Raw genomic sequence first — 18,096 nt, forward strand, 5'->3', positions numbered from 1 at the left:
CTTGGAGGGGAAGTAAGGAACTCTCTTTTTTATTGAATCAAAGCTGGCAGCTGCACAGGGCAGCAACAAAATAAATGAAAGTATTTTTTTTCCCGTTTTTGTTTTGTTTTATATGATTTAACATCCAGCCCCAACCCTAAGTTCCCCTGACTGATACCTCTCACTGAATTGGGTCAGCCCCAAAGAAAAAAAAATTGCAATATTTTTTTTTTTAAAAAAAAAAAGCCAATTAAAAAAATATATTTTTGCCCATATGAGAGGGGAAGCCCTGCCTCACCTGCCTCTAGTGACTGCACATCACTGCTCTACAGGAAGGTTTTTCTAGCTTGATGTCATAACACTTCTAGAGTAACATGAGTTGGTTTACTATTAAGTGAATACTAGATAAATAGGGAGTCAGTTTTGCCAATGCTCAAAAGAGGCAGAATGCAACCTAACTTGCCAGCTTGTCAGCTATATTATCTCCCTGATGGCAGTGGCTACACTGAGAATTTCTAAGTGCTCATTTTTTGCAAAAAAAAAAGTAAGTTTTTTTTTTTTTTTTTTTACACAATCTGTTTTTATATTACTTTGATTTAACATATTTGTTTTTACTAAAGGTGCACTGGTTAATATTCCTTTAAGATATAAATAAAATCTGGATGGTTATGGGTACTTGTTTTCATGAAATTCACAGCTGATATAGGGTTAGCTCACGAGTGGAGTGCTATTTATCGTTCCCGTGTTAACTCCGCTAGGAGTAAGCTTTCTGCGTGCGTCGGGTTTCCCGCGTATTACAAGTTGAAAGTAAAAAGTTTTCACATGAGTCCTAACCAGACGCGCACAAAAAAACGAATTTGGAATGTCGAGACCATGTTAATATACTTCCCCATAGCCTTCAATGGAGCACGAAAATAGGAAAAGAAAAAAACAACACCCAACAAGTCGCACAAACTTGATCCTGATTTCTCAAGTGTGCTAACCTAACATTAAAGGGACACTGAACCCAAAATTTTTATTTCATGATTCAGATAGAGCATGCAATTTTAAGCAACTTTCTAATTAACTCCTATTATCAATTTTTCTTCATTATCCTGGTATATTTATTTGAAAAGCAAGAATGTAAGTGTAGATGCCGGCCCATTTTTGGTGAACAAACTGGGTTGTCCTTGCTGATTGGACAGCGCCAATAAACAAGTGCTGCCCATGGATCTGAACCAACAATTTGCTGGCTCCTTAGCTTAGATGCCTTCTTTTTCAAATAAAGATAGCATGAGAATGAAAAAAATTGATAATAGAAGTAAATTAGAAAGTTGCTTAAAATTGCATGATCTATCTGAATCATGAAAGCAAAAAATTGGGTTCAGTGTCCCTTTAAATATTAATATTTCACATTTCAATGTTAGTTACAGAGCAGAATATGTTCTATTTATTCGTAAATACACACACACACACACACATATATATATATATATATATATATATATATATATAAATATAATGTTTTTGGAAAAATATATATCTACAGCTATATATATGATTAAGTATTTAAAAATACTTGGAGCATATTCCCTTATGTGAAGAACAATGAAATGACTTTATTAAATATGAATATTGCATAAATATGATTTTTCATGTTTTCAGCTACTTGACTGCAAAGGGCTCCAATGCACTTATGTGTGTGTGTGTGTATAAATTTATATATATATATATAATTTATTATTATTATTATATATTTATAAAGCGCCAACAGATTCCGCAGGGCTGCCCATGGGTACAAGGATAAAGTATAACGGAGAAACAATACTATAAAAAATTTTTTTTAGAGACAAATACAGTGGGAATTGAGGGCCCTATTCCCATGGAAACTTAAATATATATATATATAGATATATATTTATGTGTTTATATGTGTATATATGTCTGTAAATGCATATATACACAAATAAATACTACTGTACGCACATATATACATCTTTAGACATGTATACGTCTGTATCTATATGTTAAATCCTTTTTTAAAAGCCTCATATCTTTGAGAATTAACTTTTTTATGCAATATTTTTTTTGTAATAATTTTTTATTAAATAGTGTAACTGTAATTTTAAATGTAATGTTGATGAGGTTTTTTTGCATCTTTTTGTCGGGGCGTAACAGTTAACCAGTGCTCTGAAGTCACGCTATCCCCACGTGCGTTAAATTAAATTGATTTCAAACGAACATGTTTACTTTCAAGTTGTAATATGTGCTCTACTTCCGATGCGAGCAAAGATCCGCGATAAACCCCTTTTTTGCTCACGCAAAATATTTAGCTCGCCACTCGTAATCCAGCCCATACTCATCAATCACGTATGTGTCTCAGTGAAAACAATTCACTTTCTCAGTCCCTATGTTGAGAGGAGATTCCACAGACATGATTTGCTATTTTACTGGTTTCGGTTGCACCCCTCATTAAACAGAACATAGAAATTGATTTTTTTTTTTTTGCCTACATATTACTCGCTCTTAAAATAGTGTATGTCAAATTCAGACACACAGAAAAAAGGATTTGCAGCTCCAGCGGTTAATGATTATTGACATTGGGGGAAGGGTGAACAGCTTGAACTCTCTAACCTCATTGAAAAGAGGTCTTAGTCCGGGGTGGGCATCTCTTAGCTTGTCTCAAAATGGACAGCAGGCAGATAGAAAGAGGGAGGGGATGCAGCAGAGAAATGCAGCTAACAAGTGTAGGTTGCAAGAAGAAAGAGGACGAAGATACTTACAGAGATACACCATGGACATCTGGACATGATTATCCAGACACTAAACCCAAATTTTATCTTTCATGATTCAGATAGAGCAGCAATTTTAAGTAACTTTGTAATTTACTCCTTTTATAATTTTTTCTTTATTCTCTTGTTATCTTTATTTGAAAAAGCAGGAATCTAAGCTTAAGAGCTGGCCAATTTTTGGTTCAACACCCTGGACACCGCTTGTTGATTAGTGGGTACATTTAGCCACTAATCAGCAAGCACTACCCAGGTAGGTGCTGGACCAAAAATAGGCCAGCTCCTAATCTTAGATTCTTGCTTTTTCAAATAAAGATAGCAGGAGAAGGAAGGAAAACTGATAATAGGAGTAAATTGTGTGCTCTATCTGAATCATGAAAGAAAAAAATTGGGTTTAGTGTCCCTTAAAAGGACCATCAAACTGGAGAATTATAACCCAGTAATACTTTCATTATTTATTTTGCTTCATTGTACTGTGAAATACATCTGCCTTTCCACGTTCTTCCAGGTACGCTTGGGTTAATACTTTTAGCTATTTTTCTGTGAGCTATTGTTTACACCCCCCCTCACCTTTTCTTTAGTCATTTGCTGTTTTAAGGTATATTATCAGTTTTGCACCAACAATCATGATATAAAAATAGTAGTAGGCATACTAGGTAGTTTAGGTGTGAATATTATTGTGAAAAAAAAATAAATAAAAAAAAAAAAAAAAAAAATATATATATATATATATATATATATATATACGTACATTTAGGTACCAGTTAAATACATTGGGGCATATTTATCAAGCTCTGTATGGAGCCTGAGGCCCCTTGTTTCCGATGAGCCTTCAGACCGCTGCTCCATAACTTGTCCATCTGCTCTGAGGCGGCGGACAGAAATTAACCCGATCGAATACGCAGGGGCAGTATTGCAGCAGCAGATCATAAAAACTGCTGGTGCAATGATAAATGCAGACAGCGTATGCTGTCGGCATTTATTGATGTGTAGCGTTGTGCAGCGGACATGATACACTACTTCTTATCATGTGCGCTCGCACATTGATACATATGTCCCATTATTATAAGCTGAATCAGTGTTAAATTACCTTAAGATAAGTGAAGAGGGCAGGTAACCCTAGTCTCTTTCCTTAAAGGGACATGAAACCCCCAAAAATTCTTTCATGATTCAGATAGAGGGGCCGCATCAAGCTCTAAAGACTGCTGCTCCATAACTTGTCTGTCTGCTCTCAAGGCGGCGGACAGAAATCAACCCGATGATCGAAAACAATCGTGTTGATTGGAAACCCATGCTAGTGGCCGATTGGCTGTGAATCTGCGGGGGGCAGTATTGCACAAGCAGTTCTGGTGAACTGCTTGTGCAATAAAAAATGCCGACAACATATGCTGTCTGCATTTATCGATGTGCAGCGGACATGATACGCTTTCATGTTGCTTTAACTGCACATATGTAAACAACAGGCCGTGCTATATATTGACTCAGATCTTTCTTTCACTCATCACATTCAGTCCTTGGCTAAAGCCTGCTGCTTCCACCTTAAAAACATCTTTAAAATTAGACATTTCCTTTACACAAGACACAACTAAGAATTTAATCCACTCTCTCATCCTTTCCCGCCTTGACTTCTGCAACTCCGTCCTCTCTGGTCTCCCTAGGTGCCATCTAGCTCCTTTACAATCCATAATGAATGCCTCTGCCAGGCTCATCTTCCTTACACATCGCTCTTCATCTGCCGCACCTATCTGCCAATCTCTTCACTGGCTTCCTCTTGCTTCCAGGATTCAACACAAAATTCTCACTCTGACATACAAAGCCCTCAACTGCACTGCTCCCCCATACATCTCAGACCTTGTTTCCAGATACTCTCCCTCCCCGTCCCCTTCGCTCTGCTCACAATCTCCTACTCTCCTCCTCTGTTGTTACCTCCTCACATTCCAGTTTACAGGACTTCTCCAGACTGGCTCCCATCTTGTGGAACTCTCTGCCTTGCTCCTCAAGACTCTCTTCTAGTTTTGAAAGCTTCAAGCGCTCCCTAAAGACTCCACTGTTCAGGGATGCATACAACCTACACTAACAGATCGCCTTCATAAGAGCCGACTACAACAGTGCAACTCTCGGCAGGGCCCTCTACCCATTTGATCCCTATAATGTTATCTTTTATACCGCCTATGTTTATAGCGCTGCGGAATCTGTTGGCGCTCTACAAATACCTAATAATAATAGTAATACTATATGTGTATTTATTTGTAATTGGTTAACCAGGTTCTTTTGTTCTAATAGACAAGGAAATCAGTGAAAAGAAAAAACATAAACAATATGCTCATTTGACAAAAGAAAGCTGCATTATTTATTGCAATTATATTTTTCCCCATTATGAAAGTACATTACTATGCAGCTTTTAATATGTGTTTAGACATATTGGGGCCTAGTTATCAAGCCGTCAACCTCAAATACGCTGCGTATTCCGCAGCGTATTTGTGGCGAGGCTGATACGCCTTAGTTATCAAAGGCTCGAGACAGGCAAAAGTAGAATTTTGTGACGTAAGCTTCGATCCGCCGGACTCAGTCCGACACAGATCGATTCTTACGTCACTCCAGATGTTCCGCACACAAGTGCGGCACATTCTCACTACTTTTGCTAGCTATCAAAAAACTAGCAGGTACGCTCGGCACTTTTACGGCCCAGCGTACCTGGTTTTCAATCCGCCACCCCTGGAGGCGGCGGATCCCATAGGAATCAATGGGAGTCTGACCATAGCGAAAGTACAAGTTCGCTGCTGACAGACATCCCATTGATTTCTATGGGAGCTGTCTACACCTAACACCCTAACATGTACCCCGAGTCTAAACACCCCTAATCTGACCCCCCCTACACCGCCGCAACTAAATAAAGTTATTACCCCCTAAACCGCCGCTCCCGGAGCCCACCGCGAGCTACTCTATACATATTAACCCCTAAACCGCCGCTCCCGGAGCCCACCACAACTATAATAAATGTATTAACCCCTAACCCGCCGCTCCCTGAACCCGCCGCAACCTATATTAAATGTATTAACCCCTATCCTGCCCCCCCTACACCGTCGCCACCTATAATACATTTATTAACCCCTAATCTGCCCCCCCTACACCGTCGCCACCTATAATAAATTTATTAACCCCTATCCTGCCCCCCACTACGCCGCCGCCACTGTAATAAAATGATTAACCCCTAAACCTAACCCTAACCCTAACGCCCCCTAACTTAAATATTAATTAAATAAATCTAAATAAATTAACTCTTATTAACTAAATGAATCCTATTTAAAACTAAATACTTACCTTTAAAATAAACCCTAATATAGCTACAATATAAATAATAATTATATTCTAGCTATCTTAGGATTTATTTTTATTTTACAGGTACCTTTCAATTTATTTTAACCATGTACAATAACTATTAAATAGTTATTAACTATTTAATAGCTTACCTAGCTAAAATAAAGAGAAATGTACCTGTGAAATAAATCCTAACCTAAGTTACAATTACACCTAACACTACACTATACTTTAATAAATTATTCCTATTTAAAAATAAATACTTACCTGTAAAATAAACCCTAAGATAGCTACAATGTAATTAATACTTATATTATAGCTATTTTTGGATTTATATTTATTTTACAGGTAACTTTGTATTTATTTTAGCTAGTTAGAATAGTTATTAAATAGTTATTAACTATTTAATAACTACCTAGCTAAAAGAAATACAAAATTACCTGTAAAATAATTCCTAACTTAAGTTACAATTAAACCTAATACTACACTATCATTAAATTAACTAAATAAACTACCTACAAAGAACTACAATGAAATACAATTACATAAACTAACTAAAGTACAAAAAATAAAAAAAGCTAAGTTACAAAAAATAAAAAATTACGTTACAAACATGTTAAAAATATTACAACAATTTTAAGCTACTTACACCTAATCTAAGCCCCCTAATAAAATAACAAACCCCCCCAAAATAAAAAAAATCCCTACCCTATTCTAAATTACATAAATTTCAATGCTCTTTTACCTTACCAGCCCTTAAAAGGGCCATTTGTGGGGGCATGCCCCAAAAAGTTCAGCTCTTTTGCCTGTAAAATAAAAATACAACCCCCCCCCCAACATTAAAACCCACCACCCACATACCCCTAATCTAACCCAAACCCCCCTTACAAAAACCTAACACTAATCCCCTGAAGATCATCCTACCTTGAGTCGTCTTCACTCAGCCGAGCCACCGATGGAACTGAAGAGGGCATCCGGAACGGAAGAAGTTAATCCTCCAAGCGGCGCTGAAGAAATCTTCCATCCGATGAAGTCATCATCCAGGCGGCGCTGAAGAAGTCTTCGATCCGGCCGATGTCATCTTCAAAGAGGCGCTGAAGAGGTCTTCTATCCGGGCGAAGTCATCTTCCAAGCCGGGTCTTGAATCTTCCTTCCGCCGACGCGGAACCACCTTCTTCACCGACGGACTACGACGAATGACGGCTCCTTTAAGGGACGTCATCCAAGATGGCGTCCCCTCAATTCCGATTGGCTGATAGGATTCTATCAGCCAATCGGAATTAAGGTAGGAAAATCTGATTGGCTGATGGAATCAGCCAATCAGATTCAAGTTCAATCCGATTGGCTGATCCAATCAGCCAATCAGATTGAGCTCGCATTCTATTGGCTGATCGGAACAGCCAATAGAATGCGAGCTCAATCTGATTGGCTGATTGGATCAGCCAATCGGATTGAACTTGAATCTGATTGGCTGATTCCATCAGCCAATCAGATTTTCCTACCTTAATTCCGATTGGCTGATAGAATCCTATCAGCCAATCGGAATTGAGGGGACGCCATCTTGGATGACGTCCCTTAAAGGAGCCGTCATTCGTCGTAGTCCGTCGGTGAAGAAGGTGGTTCCGCGTCGGCGGAAGGAAGATTCAAGACCCGGCTTGGAAGATGACTTCGCCCGGATAGAAGACCTCTTCAGCGCCTCTTTGAAGATGACATCGGCCGGATCGAAGACTTCTTCAGCGCCGCCTGGATGATGACTTCATCGGATGGAAGATTTCTTCAGCGCCGCTTGGAGGATTAACTTCTTCCGTTCCGGATGCCCTCTTCAGTTCCATCGGTGGCTCGGCTGAGTGAAGACGACTCAAGGTAGGATGATCTTCAGGGGATTAGTGTTAGGTTTTTGTAAGGGGGGTTTGGGTTAGATTAGGGGTATGTGGGTGGTGGGTTTTAATGTTGGGGGGGGGGTTGTATTTTTATTTTACAGGCAAAAGAGCTGAACTTTTTGGGGCATGCCCCCACAAATGGCCCTTTTAAGGGCTGGTAAGGTAAAAGAGCATTGAAATTTATGTAATTTAGAATAGGGTAGGGATTTTTTTTATTTTGGGGGGGTTTGTTATTTTATTAGGGGGCTTAGATTAGGTGTAAGTAGCTTAAAATTGTTGTAATATTTTTAACATGTTTGTAACGTAATTTTTTATTTTTTGTAACTTAGCTTTTTTTATTTTTTGTACTTTAGTTAGTTTATGTAATTGTATTTCATTGTAGTTCTTTGTAGGTAGTTTATTTAGTTAATTTAATGATAGTGTAGTATTAGGTTTAATTGTAACTTAAGTTAGGAATTATTTTACAGGTAATTTTGTATTTCTTTTAGCTAGGTAGTTATTAAATAGTTAATAACTATTTAATAACTATTCTAACTAGCTAAAATAAATACAAAGTTACCTGTAAAATAAATATAAATCCAAAAATAGCTATAATATAAGTATTAATTACATTGTAGCTATCTTAGGGTTTATTTTACAGGTAAGTATTTATTTTTAAATAGGAATAATTTATTAAAGTATAGTGTAGTGTTAGGTGTAATTGTAACTTAGGTTAGGATTTATTTCACAGGTACATTTCTCTTTATTTTAGCTAGGTAAGCTATTAAATAGTTAATAACTATTTAATAGTTATTGTACATGGTTAAAATAAATTGAAAGGTACCTGTAAAATAAAAATAAATCCTAAGATAGCTAGAATATAATTATTATTTATATTGTAGCTATATTAGGGTTTATTTTAAAGGTAAGTATTTAGTTTTAAATATGATTCATTTAGTTAATAAGAGTTAATTTATTTAGATTTATTTAATTAATATTTAAGTTAGGGGGGCGTTATGGTTAGGGTTAGACTTAGGTTTAGGGGTTAATCATTTTATTACAGTGGCGGCGGCGTAGTGGGGGGCAGGATAGGGGTTAATAAATTTATTATAGGTTGCGGCGGGTTCATGGAGCGGCGGTTTAGGGGTTAAACTATTTATTTAGTTGCGGAGAGGTGCGGGATCAGCAGGATAGGGGTTAATAATTTTATAATAGAGGGCGACGGTATAGGGGGGGCAGGATAGGGGTTACTAGGTATAATGTAGGTGGCAGCGGTGTCCGGGAGCGGCGGTTTAGGGGTTAATACATTTATAAGAGTTGCGGCGGGGTCTAGGAGCGGCGGTTTAGGGGTTAGTAACTTTATTTAGTTGCGGGGGGCTCCGGGGGCGCCGGTATAGGGGGTAGAACAGTGTAGTTTAGTGTGGGTGCTTAGTGACAGGCTAGCAATAAAGCTGGGAAAAAGCCGAAGGGCAGCGAGATCGGATGAGTGATAACTGTCACAGTCCGCTGCTCATCGCCCCGCGGCTTTTTGACAGCTTTATTTGATAACTTAGGCGAACGTATTCAAGGTCCGCGGCGGCGAAAGGTAGGCGAGCTTAGGCGGACGTATTGGGCCGGCGAAGCCAGAAAAGTAGACGGCTTGATAACTACCCCCCAATGCTTATACAAATATCTCATGTTTACTCTGTTTATAATTAGTATTTTATTGTTTAATTATCTACCAGGAAGTGTTTGTTTTAATTTCACTGTTTACAGAGTATGTGTGACAGTCATTTGAGCAGAAGAAAAGTGTGCAAACAAGAATACATTTGTTTTTAGTGTGCCTGCGTAAAACCTTCATAGCAAAAAAAACCCCTAAAAATAAAACCTTTAATGAAATTGAAAGGCCGCACTTTGCTACTCACAGCGTTCTATGCAACCTTCCCTGGAACTGCATCTCAGGGATAAGAAATTCCAAAATAGAGTAGTTAAAAGCTCCACTCATTTTGGCATAAGAAATGCATTTTTAAGAGCACATAAATCTATAAAAAGATGAAGCTTTTTATTGATTTATGTGCTCTTGAAAAAAAGCCGAAACGCGTAGAGATTTCAACTCTAAGTTGATCTTTTATATTTTATTAAAACCTGTTTCTGTGCGCACACATGAGTTGTCCGGTTCATGCTTTTTTCATGTTCAAGTTGTATTACACCAGGACGAATAAAGTTGACTCTCTTCAGTGACTTCCATATAGTATCCTCATATATTTGACGTTACTACACTATTTTGGATGTTCTTATTCCTGATATGCAGTTCCAGAAGAGGTTGCAAACAACGTCTTAAAATTAATGTAAACTTTCATGAATGAGTGCCCGGTTTTTAAATATACTATTAAAAACAGGGGCACTTTCATTCATGAAAGTTTACATTGCAGCGGTTTTGTTATAATACTTACCTTTTTCTTCTTTCAAGCCGTACCAGCGATCCCCCGCCCAATGATGAATCCGATCCGGCTTCCTCCAATCATGGCTTCCCCCCAAGAGCAAACATTTGCTTAGGCCACGCTGTGATTGGAGGAAGCCGGTTTCATAATTGCTGTGCAAAGCATGGGAAGCGGGCGGGGGATTGCTGGTCCAGCTTGGAAGAAGAAAAAGGTAAGTATTTTAACAAAACCGTTGCAATGTAAACTTTCATGAATGAAAGTGCCCCTGTTTTTAATAGTAGTTTTAAAAAACGGGCATTCATTCATGAAAATTTACATTCACTTTAAGTAGCGAAGCACCGCCATTCCATTTCATAGAAGTTTCTATCAAAGTCTGAGAGACCTGGGCTAGAAGTATCCCTCTCAAGAAAAGTGATTATTCTTAGTACATCTAAAGCTTAATGCCCCTGTATCCGCGGCTCGCCAGAAACAGCATTTATGAAGCAAGACCACTGCTCCATTACTGGTCCGCCTGCTCTGAGGCTTCGGACATCAATCCGCCCGATCCTATACGATAGGACTAGTTGACACCCCCTGCTAGCGGCCGATTGGCCGCAAATCTGCAGGGGACGGCATTGCACAAGCAGTTAACAAGAACTGCTTGTGCAATGATAAATGCCAACAGCGTATGCGGCACTACAATGTATCATGTCCGTCCGCACTTTAATAAATCCACCCCATTGTATCTATTTTCTTTTTGCAAAAAAATATGAGCATGGTTAATTGTGATTGTGTTTTTTCATATTTTTATTGAGCAAGAAGCCCCCTTTTTTTCCTATTTGGATGTCGGCTCAGCTTCTGCTTATTGCAAACATCCAGAAAAGACCCTATTGAAATGGGGAGCCCTGCCAGAGTTACGACCCTGAATGGATTTGTATTTTTTTGTTGTTTTTTAAAAAAAAATTTTTTGTTCTCAAACAAATAAGAAATGGCACTTTTAATAAATCAAAGAGACAAAACCATTTTTTCTTAAATAATTAAGATAGAGTATACATCTTACAACTATTATCAAATTTGCTTAATTCTTTTGGTATGCAGCAATACACTACTGAAAGCTAGCTGAAAAAATCTGGTGAGCCTAAGACAAGAAACATAAATACGCAGCCACCAATCCGCAGCAATCACCCATGAGTAAATGTAACTGCAGTGAACATTCTATTTTGTTTTCAATGAACCAATGTCCCGTTTCAAGTGACTATAATTATCTCTTTCTTATTTAGAGAACATTTTGTGTGACCTGTTGAGAAATTTGTAGAAAATAAAGCTAAGTGAATATCATGCCACCATCAACTACTTAAAGAAAAAAATTAACTCAAAAAGAAACCCATAAGGCTGTGGTTGATATATTGGGGTAGATTTAACAACAGGCGAGAGGACATTATTCGCTGTAGCAAGTCATGTCCGCTTGACCTCGCTAAATGCCAACAGCATACGCTGTCGGCATTTAACATTGCACAAGCATTTCTAGTCAAATGCTTGTGCAATCCTGCCCCCTGCTCACTGGTGGCCAATCTGCTGCCAGCAGGGGCCGACAATCATCCCGATCGGGATGATTTCAATCCGCCACCTAAAAGGTGGCAGACAAGTTAAGGAGCAGCAGTCTTATGACTGCTGCTTCTTAACTTCCTGAAACGGCATCCGCTGCTTAATAAATGGAGCCCATTAGGTCCTTAGATCCACCTTACACCACCGTTAAAAAGTTGTATGATTAGCTTAAGCAGGGGATGAGTTGCATGTGAAGATGTCCCATGCTCCAGTTGACAAGCAACGGTTGCCACTTAAAGTGATGGTAAATCTGAGTGGACTTTCAGTGATCACTTAGTAAAAAAAGGGGTGTTAAACTCCCCCTTTCTGTACCAAGGCCCGTCGCTAAAGTCAGCGCCTCTGGCCGTCCATGTCACATTACTCTTCTCTCAATGAGGTGATGTTTCCACCTCTAAACCAATAGCCATGCTAGTCATCTGACAGTGTTCTGTACGCTAGCACAGCTATTGGTTTAGAGGTGGAAACGTCACCTCATTGAGTAAAGAGTGCTGCACCGTGGGCGGCCGCAGCAAAAAAGGGTGAGTTTAGCACAAGAGGTTCTGACAAGAATTCAAAGGAATCAAGGATGTCTATATTAAATTTGTTATTATGGATAAATTGTAAATACAACATAGCACCACAGCAGTGGAACCACAATGGCTCTCCTCGCCTAAGAAATTTCATGTCCAAGTGAGTGTCAAAGAAATGATATCATATATATTTTTGGAATGTTAATGGGAATTTTGATGATTGAATGCAGTGTGGAGAGACCATACCAGGTAAATACTTTGCTAACTTGACTTAAAATTGCCCAAATCAATTAAAGAGAAGATACGTTGTGCCAGATTACGAGTGGAGCAGTATTTAATGTTGCTGGTCTAACTTCACTAGAAGTAAGCTTTTTGTGCGTGTTGGGTAGCACTCAAATTACAAGTTGAAAGTAAAAAAAGTTTTTGCTTGCTCGCTAACCTGATGCAAACAAAAAAACGAAGTTAGAATATTGCGACCGCGTTAACATATCTCCCCATTGAAGTCAATGGAGCAAGAAAAGTGGAAAATAAAATAAACACCCTACTTGCACGCAAACCGATCGCATATTCTCAAGTGCGCTAACCCGGCATAAAAATATAAAATATTTCACATTCCAATGTTCTTCACATAGCAGAATATGTTCTATTTATTCATAAATACATATTTCTACATATAGTTGATGGTATTTTGGTAAAATATATATCTATATCCAAGGGTATATATCCAAGGGTTGCAGGCTCGATCCCGGCAAGGTCCACTCAGCCTTTCATCCTTCCGAGGTTGGTAAAATGAGTACCAAGTATGAGTTGGGTAATAATAATACCCGTTATCAGTGCCGCAAGTCGATTAAGTTTGAGGTTGTGCGCTATCCAATTATTATTATACTGATATATAGATGATTATATATAGGTACAGATACTTATCGGAATATCTATGTATAAATACCTCCCCTATGTGCAGAATATTGGAATTTCAAATATTTACAGTAAATACACAGTATAACACTTTATTAAATATGAATATTGCATAAATATTACTTTACATGTGCAATAGTTTTTTAAAATATTTTTTATTACATATTGTTACTATGAGTGTAACTATACTTTTCAATGTATTTGTGATGTGTTTTGTGAGGTCGAGTTCACATTTACTTTAAACTTGTAATATGAGTACAACATCCAACACGTACAAACAGCCGTGATAAACCCGATATCGATTGCACTTAACTGTTAGCGCGCCACTCATAATCTGGGCCATAGTAAGTAAAGTCAGAAAACGCTTTCTCGCCAAGACAATTCTCCCATGCACAATTCCTTTGTTGCCATGGCTGAAGGATTTAAATTGCTAGATCACCTTTCTATATTCACAAGACCTTCACCCTAGTCTATTATCTGCTTTTTAAAGGGACATGAAACCCAACATTTTTCTTTCATGATTTAGGTAGAACATACAATTTTATACAGTTTTCCAGTTTACTTCTTTTATCAAATTTTCTTCATTCTCTTGGTATCATTTGTTAAAGGAGCAGCAATGCACTACTGGTTTCTAACTGAAAACATAGGTGAGCCAATGGCAATCGGTCTATATATGCAGCCACCAATCAGCAGCTAGAACCTAGGTTATTTGCTGCTCCTGAACTTTCCTAGAAAAACCTTTCGGCAAAGGATAACAAGTGAAGGAAGCAAATTGAATAGAAGTAAACTGGAAAGTTGTTTAAGAATGTATGTTCTGTATAAATCATGACTGTCTAAATTATGACTTCACTGTCTGATCACATGTGAGGAATACATTCTTGTGGCTGATGACAGCTGTGTGCGAGTGGTTGGACAGTAAAGAACAAACTTCTTTTTTTGAAAATTTTCCAACATCTTTTACAAACTATTGAAAAAAAAAATCACTGTTTTTGGTTTGTTCATTTTTTTGTTTAAAGGGACAGTCAACACCAGATTTTTTGTCGTTTAAAAAGACAGATAATCCCTTTATTACCCTTTCCCCAGTTTTGCATAACCAACACTGTTATATTAATGTACTTTTTACCTCTATAATTACCTTGTATCTATGCTTCTGCAAACTGACCCCTTATTTCAGTTCTTTCGACAGACTTGCATTTTAGCCAATCAGTGCTCACTCCTAGGTAACTTCACATGCATGAGCTCAATGTTATCTAAATGAAACACATGAACTAACACCCTCTAATGGTGAAAAACTGTCAAAATGCTTTCAGATTAGAGGCAGCCTTCAAGGTCTAAGAAATTAGCATATAAACCCCCTAGGTTTAGCTTTCAACTAAGAATACCAAGAGAATAAAGCAAAATTAGTGATAAAAGTAAATTGGACAGTTGTTTAAAATTACATGCCCTATCTGAATCATGAAAGTTTATTTTGGACTTCACTGTCCCTTTAATGGGACACTCAAGTCAAAATAATATTTTATGATACAGAAAGAGCAGCAGTTTTAAGACACTTTCCAATTTACTTCCATTATACAATGTTGCACAGTCTTTTTATATTGACACTTTCTGGGGAACAAGATCCTACTGAGTGTGTGCACAAGCTCACAGGGTATACATATACTAGTCTGTGATTGGCTGATGTCTGTCACATGATATAGTGGGGCGGAAAATGGAAGAGAAAATTAATTTGTCAGAAAAAAATCTACTGCTTATTTGAAATTCAGAGTAGGTGTTATTGCATTGTCTATTTATTACACATTTATTAATTATACAATTCTACTGCCTAATCATTTATTGTTTTCAGATGAATGCAGTGAATATGGAAAAATTGTTGTTTTTAACATTCCTCCTAAAATTAAAAAAAAAAAAACTGATATAAAAAAGTCAATATTGTGTTATCACCTGGCCAGCACTATCACTGAAAGTGGTTGCGAAAATGATTTTACAGTTTGAATTCAAAGACGCTTGAAGTGATAAATCAGATTACAAATGTGACTGATTATTTTAGTAAAATGTGTTTCCAATTAACACAAATTCCATCATTATTCTTCTTAAGTTACTTGTCTCAGACCTAAAAAAAAAACAATTCTCACATTACATTCTGCCTCTGTGGATATTTAAATTGCAATTATATAACCGTATGTGTGATGACTTTATTCAAGTCTTTTATTCTAATAATAGTTGAAAACTTACAGTGCACAAATTCCCCTATATAATTATCCCAGAGCACAGCATTCCCTGTTTTTATTAATATAGGGTTTAAGAATTGCGGAGCTGTTATTCCAACAGTAAATTGCAGGAACAAGTTTGTGCTGATGATACTAAATACACAAATATAAACGTTAATGAACCATTTAATCACCCGTTTCAGCCCCAAAGGGATGTCCCCTTCACACAGCTCATTAAAATGTATGTTTTTATTTTAACTTATAAAACAACATATACTATATATGATCTTTATAACTCATGAGTGCACCAAATAGCTTGGGTTGCTTCTATATTTGATTTTTTTCTTTCTTTCTCTCTGTGTTGCTTTTCTTCTTATAAAAATAAAGATGAAGATCTCACTCTGTGCTGAGATGTTTTATTAACTGAATTAAAGGGCAGGGAAGTGGCAGACGATGTTTAACCAAAATAAGATTTCTTATATATAGAGCCAAGTAAAAGGGGCATATTGAATTATTTTATGCATCTAAAAGAGGGCATTTTCATGTGCACTTCAGTATTTTTTTTGTGTGAAAGAAATGTTAGATCAATTTTAGATCAATTTTAGAAAACTTTACAATTTACCTCCATTATCAAAATATCAATATTAAACTCTTTTTTAAATTAACACCTTTTGCGGTACCAGATCCTACTAATTTCACTTTTTTGGGATTGGCTGATTGCTGTCACATGATACAGAGGGTAGGGAAATGGAAGTAACTTTAAATTTCTTAGCAAAAACAAAATCTTTTACTCATTTAAAATTAAGTGTTATTACATTGTTTTTTAATTTGTGCATTTATTGCTTATGAAATTGTTCTGTATTTAGTGGTCCTCCTATTATACATTTTTCTTTGTTCTCTTGATATCTTTATTTAAAAAGCAGAATGTAAAGCTTACAACCCGGCCCAGTTTAGGTTCAGTACCATGGATAGTGCTTGCTTATTGGGGGCTGATATTTAGCCACCAATAATCAAGCATAACCCAGGTTCTGAACCAAAAATGGTCTGGCTCCTATGCTTTACATTCTGCTTTTTAAATAAAGATAGCAAGAGAACGAAGAACATTTGATAATAGGAATAAATTAGAAAGTTGCTTAAAATTGCTGCTCTATCTGAATCATTAAAGAAAACATTTGGGTTTAGTGTCCCTTTAAGGGCAATTTTCAATGGGGGGTTTCAGTTATAAATAATTGTGTTGGGGAATAATCATACCATCCATTATATTTAATGGCTATAGGGCAGGTTGTTGTTAGGCTTAATTGCTTTGGTGAGATTGGGTAACCACTATAGTTAATTGCTGTTATGTGTTGCCCAGCTGGGACAACATTGTCTGTGTGATTTGTAACCCTGACATTAACACAGTGACTTGTCCAGGATTGTATTTGGTTTAGACCAACTACACTTGTATCTAGAGAAACAGGATGGGGTGGGCATCATATTATGATGGGTGGTCAGATTCCTTCCCAGTCCTATTCTCTTCTAAGATAGTATTTATTTTTATTACAAATTAATGATCCCTGGTTGTCTAATGGTGATATAACTCCTCTGTGCATTAATGGCCTCTGGTTGTGAGAAATATATGAAGGAAATTTATGCTAATTTCTTTTTGGTGGGTTCAGGTCTAGCAGATTTTCCAGGGCCTAGAGCAGCATAAAAATGAAATATATCAGTGGATAAGTCCTATGGAAAAAGGGAAGTAATACAACAGCTACAAACAAACCTTAAATGACCCTTCTCTACTTTCAACTCTCTCCTCTACCCACCTGCACACCCCTTCATCTGTCTTTAGACCTCAAGACCTGGCAGACTACTTTTTAAACAAAATGAATACTATCCAAAGCGACATCATGACATAAGTCTGCAATCTTCCATCTCCACCCCCAGTCACCCCCTCTGCCACGCTCTGTATCTTCCCCTCAGCCACTGAGAATGAAGTGTGTTCCTTACTGTCTTCCTCATGCCTAACTACCTTCCCACTCAGTCTTATCCCTTCTAATACCTTCTGTGTCTTCCACCCTCACTCCAGCTCTTACTCACATCTTCAACCTATCCCTTTCTACTGGTTTATTCCCGTCGTCTATTAAACATGCAAGGTCACTCCCATACTCAAAAACCCTCCCTTGACCCTAATTATCCTGCAAACTACAGCTCCATATCACTGCTTCCCCTAACATTAAAACTCCTGGAAAAAAATTTTTTACGACCGTCTAACCCACTTCCTGTCCCCCAACTCCATGCTTTAATCCCTGCAATCTGGCTTCCGTACCCAACACTCAACTTAAACTTCCCTCTCCAAGGCTACTAACAATATTCTTTCTACTAAAACTAACGGCCACTACTCTGTACTTACTTGACCTTGACACAGTTGACTACCCCCTCCTCCTACAGACTTCCATCTCTCTTGGTCTCTGTCACACTGCTATCTCTTGGATCCAGTCTTATCTCTTTAACACTTCATTTTCTGTTTCATTTGCTGCTGACTCCTCATCTTCATTGCC

The sequence above is a fragment of the Bombina bombina genome, chromosome 7, assembly GCF_027579735.1.
Source record: "Bombina bombina isolate aBomBom1 chromosome 7, aBomBom1.pri, whole genome shotgun sequence".
Classification (NCBI taxonomy): domain Eukaryota; kingdom Metazoa; phylum Chordata; class Amphibia; order Anura; family Bombinatoridae; genus Bombina; species Bombina bombina.